At 40.3% G+C, this 12,721-nt stretch overlaps 1 long non-coding RNA gene across 4 annotated transcripts in view; it reads right to left on the bottom strand.

The window, feature by feature from the left end:
- Positions 1-12,721, bottom strand: part of LOC307196841 — a 428,961-nt gene continuing 416,240 nt past the window's right edge. For all 4 annotated transcript variants that reach the window (XR_013831244.1, XR_013831245.1, XR_013831246.1 and 1 more), the window contains one exon: positions 1-792. This is a non-coding gene — a long non-coding RNA (uncharacterized lncRNA). The remainder of the gene's footprint in view (positions 793-12,721) is intronic.

Genomic DNA, 12,721 nt, shown 5'->3' with positions numbered 1-12,721 from the left:
CTTAGGCTCTTTCTTCATCTCTGGTTTTATTGTTTCTCAGTGTGTCAGCTTCCTTCTTTCCCCACAGCACTTGAAGCAGAGCTCCACCCCTCAACCCCAAAACCATAGTCTTAGGTTGGCCAAATTTTGTTCCATAGCTGTCCATCCTAGAATAAACAACAAGGGCGAAGCAGCTAGGAAACACAGAGATGAACTAGGGACAGTTACTATAATACGTTGCTTGGAAGACTGATCACGTGTCTGCGTTCCACCAAACCTGTTTTGGCCATAACTGAGCTGTGATACGTCTCAGTTCATGGCCTCCTCCTGCCAGTTAAAGACTAACACAACTAGAGAAAACAATTAATTTAAAATAACATTGATCAGGTTATTTAAAAGCATTTGGATCAACAGAACCATCACAAGCCAAGCTCATCCACTGTGTTGGTTTTTACTGCTGACACTTAACCACCGTCCCAGTGGCTTGGGTAAAGGATCTTCGTCTCGCAATTCTGTAGGTCAGTGGCTTACCCCGGTCTTATAGTGTCAAAGTCAGGGTGTCAGCAGGGCTGCCTCCTTTGGGGGTTTTGAGGGAGAATCCATTTCCAGAGACATTCAGGTTACTGGCAGCACTGAGCTCCACGTGGTGGTAGGAATGAGGTCCCTGCTTTCTTGTTGCCTGTCAGCTGGGGGCCTTTTTTGGTGGCTTTCTTCCAGTTTCAAAGTCAGCAATGGTGGTCCAGTCCATCTTATGCTTTTGTAGGGAAGGGAAACTTTACTTCTAGCCACCACCTTAGGTTTTCAGCTGAGGCTCTTTAACAAAAAGATTAGCAAGAGAAAGACAGTTTATTAATGCATGTATTTGTATACACTGTTACCAGATATTCCACTCCTAGTTAGAAACCCTAGAGAAACTGTATGTTCAAGAGACATGTAAAATAATGCTCATAGCAATACTATTTCATCACAGCAAGAAAAAATGCTAAAAGAAACCCTAGGAAAAAATGCTGAATTATTAAAATGAATAAATTATGTTGTATTCATACAAAGGAATCGGGGCTATCACCTTACTCAGCTCTGGGGCACCCTTCACACTGTCAGCACCTTTCATACAGAACACAATGTACGAGGTTGTACAAATTTGTACAGAACACCATATATTAGGGAAAATGAATTAATCACAGCTATCAGCGTAAAACAATGCAGAGTAAAAATAACAAGCGTCAACTGCATTTGCACAAAGTCAAATAATAAGCAAACTGGTCATTATGTTGTTTAGAGCTACATCTATGTAGTAAAGCTATAGAGAAAAAGCAAAGGAATTGCTAACACAAAATACAGGATAGTACGAAATCCAGGGCAGGGAAAGAATGTAATCAGATCAACAGGAAGCTTCAAAATTATTCCTGATACTCTGTTTCTTAAGTTGGATAGTGGATATTAGATGCTTCTTCAACTTACTATTAATCTTTAAATATACATATATGTATATCCATTGTGTTGTATCAGTGATACATTTCACAATAAAAAAAATTTAACAAAAGAATGGAGAAATCATAGTATAATGTGATGCAATGAGGACTAAAACCAGCTAAGAGAAATAAGACTAAATATTGTAAATTTAATAATGGAACTAAAAGTGACTTCCTTATTAAAAGATAAAAATCTTTTAGATTGAAAATGAAAAACGGTGTTTGGTCAAATGTGGTTTTCAATTAGCATACCTCAAACAAAGTGACGGCAAGTGAGCAAAGATCTATCTGGGAAATTTAAATAAAGGGACAGCAGGAGTCAAACTATTAATAGCAGAAAAGGTGAACTTTAAGGAAGTGAATTAAAATGGAGAAATGCTGTCTTTTGATATAGAAAGGGTATGATTCATAATGAAGATAAAATTTAAATTCCAACATGCCTCTTTCAATACTGGACAGATGAACATAGAAAAAATAATAGAAATCTGATAAAAAATATCACCAGTATACTGTACTTCATAATAAGACCCATTTTTGTACATCTTCACACCTCTGAAAGTAAGATATGTCTTGATGTAATTTTCATTGTCCATATATGTTTGTTTTTAGTCATAGGTGTCTTTATTTTTTTCACTTCAAGTTATTGTTGATGCTATGTGTGTCGAGTATAGTTGCCATTAATTTTTAAAGATTATATTATTATCTGGCCTTAAAAAATTACTGTAAATGCCAAAAATTACTGAAGTGAAACGGTGATGTGGAATTTGATATGAGAGAAGTGAATATCTAGATTTGGAAGAATGAGTGAAATTCCCAATTTTCTTGCAAAGCAATGACCATAATCCATAATTTATAGGACCTAAGAAAGGACAACCCTATGACCCTGTGTTATAGGGTTCCCGATTATACGCTAACATCAAAACTTGCAGAAAGAGTGTCAGTAGCTTGGAAGAAAATCCCAGACAATAGGGCTATGTTTGCTCACGTTTGGTAATGCCCACATACCAAAGTTCTTGCTGGCAGAATAAAGAATACTGTGACGAAAAAATGAACATCTATGGTTTTAAGCCCCATAAACATTTAAAAGAACCAGATTCTGAATATGGTTTTAAGTTATTTTGCAATTTATTTTGAAAATACTGCATTTTACATATGAAGAAGACAATATATATCTAAACACACCTAAAGGAACTCTTTACATATTTATAAATAAAAATTCAAGTGAAACAAAGTATTGTATCATAATTCAATTGGCACAGCTTTTATTTCCTTAGCAATACATGAAATAATAATGCATTTTAGAGGGGGGGTCATTTTAGAATTGATGACATGTGGTACAATTTATTTGATTATTTCTTCCCTTCTTATCTTACTGTCCAAAATGTATGGCCATCAAGTGTTAGACCCTCTGAATTGATCATCTACAGCTCAACTTTTCTCTATTTTCAAATCCTGAGCTACTTCCCGATTTTTTTTCTCCAAGTCCTTCTATTGATTGTTTTGGCAATAATGTTTTAAATTTCAGAAACATATTTTCTTGCCTTTTGTTTATTCCTTTCTGTCGTATTGGTCAGTGTGTCTGTGTCTGTGTGAGCGTGTGTAATAAGCTCTTGAATTAGCTAAAAATACCAAATGGGAATTGTTCACGTTCTTGTCTAAATTGTTTCTTCCAGATCAGCTCTTCTGAGTGTCAGTATCGTTCCCTCTATAGTAAACCAAAGATGTTCTTCAAGGTTCCTTGTGCATTTTGATTGTCGACTCCTATCCAGTAATGAATAATTTTGAGGACTGATGTAGGCAGCTCGTCTATGTTCCCTCTACTGTTGTCTATGTGTACAGGTAGGGCTCTTTATTCAATAGGCCTCTCTGTCAAAAAGTATGCTTAACTGAGAAGCCTGCTTTTAATGGAGCGGTGTGTAACCTGCATTCTGTACCAGAGGGCGTGCAGGTAGAAAAGCCTGGCGTGCCTACCTCTTTCCCCACCTGCCTCCACTCCCTTTCCTCCTTCTTTAACTTTCAAATTTCAGAGTAGGATAAATTCTACTCTCAGGTTCTAGTCTCCATATTAAAAGCACCTTCTCTCTCTGGCCAGATTTTTAAATTTTCTTTACCAAAAAATTTCACAGTTTTATTTTTCCCTAGGGAGCAATTCTGGATTGCCCATCACTCTGCCAACAGGGAGATAGATGGGAGACATGGAGCCAGTTGGAGCCACTGGAGTTCCATCTCCCTTCTGCCCTCTCTCCCTCAGGGTCTGCTGACTCAGAATCCCGAGCCTGTCTGGGAATTCTGATGCCCACCAGTACCCGAGCATTCTCCTTTACGTGTGCCAAGCTGCTTGTTCCTTCACTTTGATTCATCCATTGATATCCTGCCACATACATTATGACTTCCAGAAATCAACCAGAACCTTGTGCCCACCACTGAACTCCCTCTCATCCTTCTTATTTTCAGTGGTATATTTCTTTTTTCCCCTTCTATACAGTCATCAAAATAGGATATTTAGGGGGAAAGCAGGCAACACATGTTCCATGTTTACCGTATGCCAGAAGATTGCTATTTATGGACAGTCTTCTTGTGCCATTACATCTTGTGGAGAAGCTCATAAAGGTGAACCAAAAGGATGCAAAACAATACAATGATGAACTATCCTAAGTATTAGGAAAAGAAGCAAAATAAAGGCTGCCATGAGGGAGTCACCTGGGAGACTTACTTAGATTGGCAATGAGGAACGACCTCTTTGAAGAAGTACCATTTAAGATCTAAATTTTGAGTGGGAGTAACCAGGCTGTTAATGAGGAAGGTGTACCAGGACGAAGAGACAGCACATACAAACTCCTGATATTAAAAGATGCTTATTGAAGGAGAACTGAAACGGTACGAGTGTGGGAGGGAAGTTGTGAGCCGGGCGGGGATGTGCAAAGGAGGCTGAAGAGAGGCAAGGTCAGTCATGAAGGGTGCGTGTGTCACACAAAAAATTTACATTTAACTATTAATGCTGTTGGCACCTATTAAAGGGCTTTAAGTTGAAGAAGGAAGCACTTAAATGTGCAGTTTCCAAAGATTAATTGGACTGCTGTATGGAGAAAAATAAAATAGAGCAAAAGTAGAAACAAGACGTCCAATACGAGGATTATTTTAATAGTCTTGGCAAGAGATGAGGGCTGATGACATTACAGTAGTAGAGGAATATGCTTAGGAAAGGGAATGCGTTAGAGACACATTTTAAAAAGGAACCACGGGTCTCACTGTTAAACAGAATGTACCGAATGTACCAGGGTATGTGTGGGAGTGGTGAGGGCAAGTTAAGTTACTGAAGGGTTTGGGATGAACAAAGGAATGGAAGGAGGTGCTTTTCCTGCAATGGGGAAAAGCTGAAGGGGGAGCAGGGGTTGGGAGTTTTAGGTGTGATGGGAACCAAGGGTCCCACTTTGAACTGGTTAGCACTGAGATTCTTGCAACATATACTTACAGTTTGCCCTCCGTATTCCTGGAATTCAATCCGTGGTTGGTTGAATCCATGGATTTGGAACCCATGGATACAGAGGGCAAAGTGTACATTATTTCAAGAAGGTAGCTTCACAGCTGGGTGTGGAGCTCAGAAGAGAGTGTCAGATGAATGAAAGGTCAGAGAAGTGGCTGGGGACTCAGAGGACCTGAGCAGAGAGTGTGGGTTGAGAGTCCTTTCAGCAATCCTTCCTTATGCCAACTCTCTCACTTTTCATACCAGACTCTTCTCTCCTGGATAGTGAGAGAAGAATCACATTTCACAAGCAACACATTGACTTGATTTCTATTGCATGTGTCAAACAGATTCCATACATTATCTTTAGATTCTATAAGAGATTGTTCTTAGATTGTCGTTCTCTGAGTATTTTCCATGCTGCTTTTTCCCTTTTGATCTGAAGGTTCATCTCTATAGGCTCCATGACTTTTACTATATATATACTTTTTAAAAGTTTACTTATTCTTGAAAAATGTGCTGTCTGTATATCTGAAAGGCAGATTAAGCTACACAGCTGCAAATCTTTTGCAGATTCTAAAAGACTGAATTGTTTGAATGTCTCACCTATTGACTGATCCTCAGGACCTCTCATACTAAGCAGCGTTTGAAAAAAAATCATTTATTTCATCTTTTGGGTTTTCTATCTTTTCCCTTATCCCTAATATTTAACGCTGTGGGCTTCAATTTCCAGGATGCACCATGCCTTCGCCAGCCCTCCATCCTTTTTGCCCAATATTTTTTCGGAATTTACAGTCATGGTCCCTGTGGTCCATGTCATACGTCAGACAGACCTGACTGCAGAGGGCATAGGTCTGCACACGGACCTCTGGCTCAGCAGCTGTGGGGTGGTAGGGAGGCGGGTCCCAGCAAGTCTATGGCTTACTGAGCGTAACACAGAATGGACCTAAGACAGGAGGACAAATACTAGGCCCCAGCAGCTGCTGAACTTGAACTTCAGCCCTGATTAGGGCTGCCTCAATAACTGGGCAAAGTTGGATTTGAAGGGAGAAGCGATTTGAAGGGAGAAGGCAGTTGCTAACAATTCAGAAGTCACTAACTAGTTCTAAGACCTCGAACAAGGTACTTCGCTTCTTTTGTGCTCCGAGTCTCCTCTTTTGTAACATGAAGGGGCTTACCCAGCTGATCCCTAAGTGGCCTCCAGCCCTAATGTTGTCTAACGAATGTGCAGCACAAGGCTGTTTGGGGCCATACGCCTGACTTTCTGCATTGAGATTTTTTCATTAATTTGTAAGCTTTTGTTATTTCAGAGATGACTTTTGTTGTTAGAAATCCGAGTTGGCTCTAGTGGGCTTGTTATATCGACACTTTTTTCATTTCAGTTAAAGACTTTGATGATAGTTTCCAGTGAGAGCCCGGCAAAATAAAACCATGTTTTCTGTTCTAACATTTGTTTCATCTTCATCTTTTGTCAGCGGCAATATTGCTATTTGTCGTTTCAACATTTCCCAGGATCACTTCTTCCCTCATCTGGGGCCTTTGAAGTTTCTCTCATCAGAATGAAGGCTTTTGCTAATGGTTCTTCAGGGCTGCTGACTGTGTCAGAGACAGGGCTTTAGGCACGCCTGCTAAGGGTTAGCCAAGGTCTCCAGGCAATCTCTTCTCTTCCTCATAAAGAGAGAGACATTCGATTAGAGGACCAAGATTTGGAGGAAAAAGCTGCCGCAGGGCTCAGTGGCTCACGTTGCTTTAGGGCTGCTGTTTTGAAGTAAGACTATTTATACTCACAGACCCTCTAAGCCTCTTCCAGGTAAGGCCTGGGAGTCCTGGGTTTGGGGCCAGCTGACCTGGTTATCCTTCCTGAGAAGCACAGCTGGTGACTGAAGCTGGCCAGAAAGTCCTTCAGCTGGGAGAGGCCTTGTGTATCCAATGGGTCACAAAGCTTTACAGAAGGTACTTAAACAAAGCTTTCTAGTTGTCTCTACTGAGACCGGTTTCCCCATAAATCCTAAATCAAGGCACAATGCAAATGTGTTTTCAGAGACAACAGGTTGGAAATCAGATTTTTTTTTTCTGGTTGAAATCAGGTTTGTTCTGGTTTGAAATTAGATTTGTTCTGATCTGAAATCAGATTTGTTCTAGAAAACCCAGAATCTCTGAGACTTCTGTTTTCAGAGACAACACGTTGGAAAACAGTTTTTTTTTTTTCTGGTTGAAATCAGGTTTGTTCTGGTTTGACATTAGATTTTTTCTGATCTGAAATCAGATTTGTTCTAGAAAACTCAGAATCTCTAAGACTTCTGTTTTCAAGGGAGGCTGAAGTGAGGATGATCTCCTTACCTTCAGGTAGACACCAGAGAGAAATATTAACAGTGATGAATGGAAGGGATAAATAAGTTTTATTATTGCTAAAGGTGATAAGTGAATAAGAAGGGGTTTACTGGAAAGTCACAGAGATTCAGTATTTGAATAGGGAGGGATTTTAGGAATAATCTAAATGCCACCCTTATTTTAAGGAGTCTAAGACCCAGAGAGTTTGTATGGCTTGTCCATCACCCAGAACATTGCCTCACACGTTACATAAGCTGATTAAATATTTTTGGATTAAGTATCCAGTAACACGAATCTTGGTGACAGTCCTGAATTATGGACATGGAAGGAGAAGAATGGGAATCACTAGACCTCTACTCAAGAGTCCTTGACTTTGAAATTCCTTCTTTTCCATGGCCTGTTCTGAACCTCGTTCTAAGCCCTAAGACTTTCACCACCAGAAGCAGTGATTAGAGAGCTGTTTGTGCTCTCCCTTCTACATTTATAGAATATCATCTATAGGAAAACAAGAGAAACCTAGGTGTCATTCTTCATTACTACGTCTCTGGTACCCCAATTAATTAAGATCTGATTCATTAAAAACCCTGCCTGTTTCTTAACTCCACATGCTTCTACCATCCTTGACAACCCTTCACTAGTTCTTCTGCTCCAGTCTTATCCACTTCCTCCTGAATCTAATCTTTAATCTGTTATTAGGGTCATACTTCTGAAAAAGTAAATATATTTATACCAGTCTCCATTTTTCAATGCCTTCATGATAAAATCCAAACTTGTTCAAGTGACACGCCTGTTATGATCTGCCCCCTCACTAAGTCCTTATTCTCATTGTTTCCCATGTTTTTTTTGCTTGCATATAATACTTCAGCTGTAGTGAACTTGGTAGTTTGATTTATATTCCATGTTGGTTCATATCTTCCCCAAATTGGATGCTTCTTCCCTGCTTCTTGCCATCCCATATCTGCCCACTGGATCTGCCCAACATATACCTTGCAACCCAGAGAACTTCTCAGATTGTTCCCAGGTAAAGGTGAGACAAGAGGAACCCAGCTATCTGAAACTGATAACAGACTCACTGTCAGGTCCGAATCCTTCTATAATTAACCTCCCCTCATACCAATGAGTGTAGCTGTCCCCACGTTAGAGATGGGGGAAAAACTTACTAATGAGAGATTTAAAATAATGGTCTACAGATATATACCCAACAAGCAGAAAAGACGGATTTGAACCTTGGTTGAACCTTCCTATCAATACCTCCCACCATTAGGGGGCAGCAGCTACCCCTGTAGAAGGCTGACGGTCGCTCTGCACAACACCTGACTCCTCTTTCTTTCCAAAAAGATAAGCAAAATTTACTTATGCTCATTTATATACAAATCATGGTTGTCCGTACGGAATTTCTTATTTGACTCTGACTCTGGTCTGGAAATAAAACTTTTATTACAGAAGCACTGGTTGTAATTATACTTAAAAACATTTAGAGGCAGATTACAGATTATGCTGATCACAATAACCATTTTCCCGGGTTGTAATTTCTCTTTTAAAGAAATTTATTTAGTCGTTTATAAAACAGACTAAAACCATTTCCAATATGCTACCACTTGGTGTCGCTACTAGTCTGTATGTAGTTGCCTCAACCATGATTTCATTTATTCTAGGCAAATAACCTGTTCATTTTAAAGAAATCCTTTCGGGATAAATTGGGATAGGTATATTAGAATTCAAATAAAATTTTTGCTTTTTAATTTTACTTTTCGAAAATTAACAGTGGTCGACTTTGGGTTTATTTCAGTAGACATACTTCTGAACAAATAAATCTTCTCTAATTAAAAATAAAAAGCCTCAGTTATTGCATCCATCATCTTGGTGCACTGAACAGAAATAACAGGACCTGAAGGAAACTCTGAAAATGTTGCCAAGGGCCAATCAATACAAAGTAAATTGGAACATTTAGAATTGACTTCTTACAACCAGTGATTTGATTATTAGTACCGTTCTAGTTTTCTTGTGCTGAAGATGTTGTAAGCATCTGGGTCCATTGAAGTGGGTAAGTAAAATAATATTGATCGAATAATTATGGTGTAAAGACATTGTGTTAAGTGCTTTACATGTATAAAGTCTAACCATCTTCATCATTATGACTGTTTTAATCCTTTACTTTTGTTTTGATGTTTTGCACCTTACAAAGCACTTTATCTTAATGACTCCCATGAGGCCAAGGATGAATGTCAAAAATATTCAGGGAAACCATGAGAAACAAAAGAAAGACAGGGAAACATTTTTGAGTTGTACTCCCTATTATAATGGATTTATAAAAGTCTATCAGAATTTATTAGACACACCTTGATATTTGACTGCATATTTTCCCTAGGACTAGCTAAGCTCATCAGATACTTTCATGGCTTAAAGAACAACAACATTAAAAACAAAGGCAAAGAGAAAGTAAACGACCATCTCCAGTTTTTCATTTCTACGGTTATAACCTTCTTTCAGGATCAAACACTGGCTGAGTGATGAATCAAGGCCAGCCAAGGTGCATGAGTGTCCGCTATACCATGACTGTCAAATCTTTATGTTAGTATGGATTTCTCCTTGAGGTCTAACACTGTATAGCAAACTGCTTCTTGGAAATTGTCCAGATGCCTGCAGGCATTTCAAACTCAACATCTCTCAAAGGAAAGACATTTCCCATTCTGTATCCCCTGCTCCCTACACAGCCCCCAGCTACTTTGCCTCCTGTGATTCCAGTCTCACTGAACAGTACCATCGTCCACTCCGTCTCCAAACCAGAAACCTAGAAGTCATCCTAAGCTTCCCTTTTCTTGCCTCCTACCTCCAGCCACTCCTGTCTTCCTGTTTGTCCTATGATGTCTCTCAGTCTGCCTTCATCTCCCCGTACCCATGGCTAAAGATCTAGTTCAAGTTCCTGTCATCACTCTCGGAAAAGGGCTATTTCCTAGTTCCGGTTTGTCCTCTATTCTGCCAGACTGTTGCCAAAACCAGTCAGGAAAATCTAATCGAGTCTCACCCCTGCTCAGAGTTTTCCAGTAGCCAACCACTAACTACGCAATGAAATACTCCCTTTTATGTCGTAAAGAGAATCCTCAGGGTCTAATAACACAGTCCTCTGTTAAGATTTGTGCTACAGCAACACCACACTACCCAGTCAATGAAGAAATCAGTGACAGTGTGATTTGGTGGCTAATGAACTTGCATGGCAATCCCTCCAATTGTCACATCACCATTAAAACTTTCTTTTTGGGGTCCTGAAGTTTTTACTGGGTTCACAAATCCTCAGAAAGAATGATTAACTGAATGTGTGAATGCATGTGGAAGGTGTTGGGAATAGTACAAAGACTTACTAGTTAATACATACTGATTTTTTTTTCCGGTACGTGGGCCTCTCACTGTTGTGGCCCCTCCCGTTGCGGAGCACAGGCTCCGGACGCGCAGGCTCAGCGGCCATGGCTCACGGGCCCAGCCGCTCCGCAGCATGTGGGATCTTCCCGGACCGGGGCACGAACCCGTGTCCACTGCATCGGCAGACGGACTCTCAACCGCTGCGCCACCAGGGAAACCCAATACATACATTTTTACTTATCTTGCTAAGGAGCCTCACGACACAGACATGGATCCTGTGTTTAGAATCTGGGGTGTGGCTAGAGGATGCTGCAGGGACCCTGGACTTCCTTCAGCAGGTAGCTTGGGGCCATTGCTGGGAGGAGCTCTGCTTGCGTAATTCTCACTGCCACAGATGGCTGGATAACCTTGGGTAAGTTATTTGACGTCAGTTTTTCCCAAGCAAAGTTAAAATAGCAACATTAACCTACCCCGACAGGCATGTTAATAAGCGCATTTTCCCCAAAAGTGCCATGTACGAATTTTCATTAGTCATAGGGCTACAATAATAGTTAATTTTCCCTAGTTCTCCTTGTTCTTTACTGCTCATTCAAGCAAAAGATGTTACTGAGGGGACTGAGGTGGTGGTGAGGGGAAGTTGCAAAATATGCTGATGTACTAAATAAGTTGCAGAGACAATATAAAACGCAATCCAGACTGCAGAAGACCTTCTGATTTCCATCCCAACTAATCAGTAGTGATTCTATTGCAAACTCTTATCTCTTCTCTCGAAGTCAGCTCCTCTGCCAAGGACAAATATAATCTAACCAGAATGGCAAAAAAAATAACTAATGCATATAACCCCTGAAAATTTGTGAATAGTTTTCCCATGTGACATCTCACTTCATTAAGCTTCATGCTCACCTTGTTAAGAGGGTCTTTTAAAAAATCATTTCTAGGGGCTTCCCTGGTGGCGCAGTGGTTGAGAGTCCACCTGCCGATGCAGGGTACGCGGGTTCGTGCCCCGGTCCGGGAAGATCCCACATGCCGCGGACGCCTGGGCCCGTGAGCTATGGCCGCTGAGCCTGCGCATCCGGAGTCTGTGCTCCGCAACGGGACAGGCCACAGCGGTGAGAGGCCCGCGTACTGCAAAAACAAAAAATCATTTCTATTTTACAGCTGAAAAACAGAAAACAAAGACAATGAAACTAAGAAATTTGTCCAAGATTAGAGACTAAGTTAACATCATGTTAGATTTTTTTTGTAGAGAAATCTTTTAATTGTTTGAAGGTGGGAAGAAAGTTACTATCAGTTTTAAAACAGAAAACAACCTTAGAAGAATGTGATTTAATATTATGGAAGGTGGCACTGAATTTACCTCTCCGTGCCATCTGTGTCTAATGTGGACACAGTTCACTATCTATCTCAACTCTATGAATTCCCCCAAACCTGCCGCAGTCTGACTCCCCTCCAGGCTAGGCCCAGAGTACACGAAGTCCAGTTCGGACACAGCCATTGTTTTGCCAGTAGCTGCAAGAGCAAGGAGAGGACAGCTCCCAGCAGGCGCTGGCCATGGTTCTAGTGAATAATTCATTGGGACTGCCACCAGCTGGGGAACATCCTTCTTCCACTGATTACTTGCTTTTATCCACCCATTTATCTTCATTAAAGACTTTGTTTCCTCTCAACAACTTGTCTCCAATTTTCCCATTTAAAGCTATTTTCCCCCCCCCCCGGCTTTGAGGTTTTAGATACACTTTTCCTTCCCATACCAACGCTAACCACAAATTCCCTGTGCAATGAAAGTTTAAATCCTAAACTTTCACTATTCAGACTTAACCAAATGTCACAATGTTCAGTATTGACTTCATTAGCATAGGGTACAGACTAATGGAAAATTAGCCCTCTGGTCAACTACTGTGACCCTTCACTTAGAGACTTTTTCTGTGTGAAGATAACTATGGGTCTTCCCTTGCCAAGGACAAGTTTCAATTTCCAGAGCTCACTTTCTAAACAAGTCAATTAAAAGTAATCTGGCAAGCGGATGTTAGATTTCTCACATTCCAAAATTATTAAAAAATACATACTCAGTAGTCAATGTAAGTTTTATTTTCCTTCCCTCTGCATTTCAGTGATATTG

The sequence above is a fragment of the Stenella coeruleoalba genome, assembly GCF_951394435.1.
Source record: "Stenella coeruleoalba genome assembly, chromosome: 14".
NCBI lineage: Eukaryota > Metazoa > Chordata > Mammalia > Artiodactyla > Delphinidae > Stenella > Stenella coeruleoalba.
This window is presented reverse-complemented; position numbering and strand designations above follow the sequence as displayed.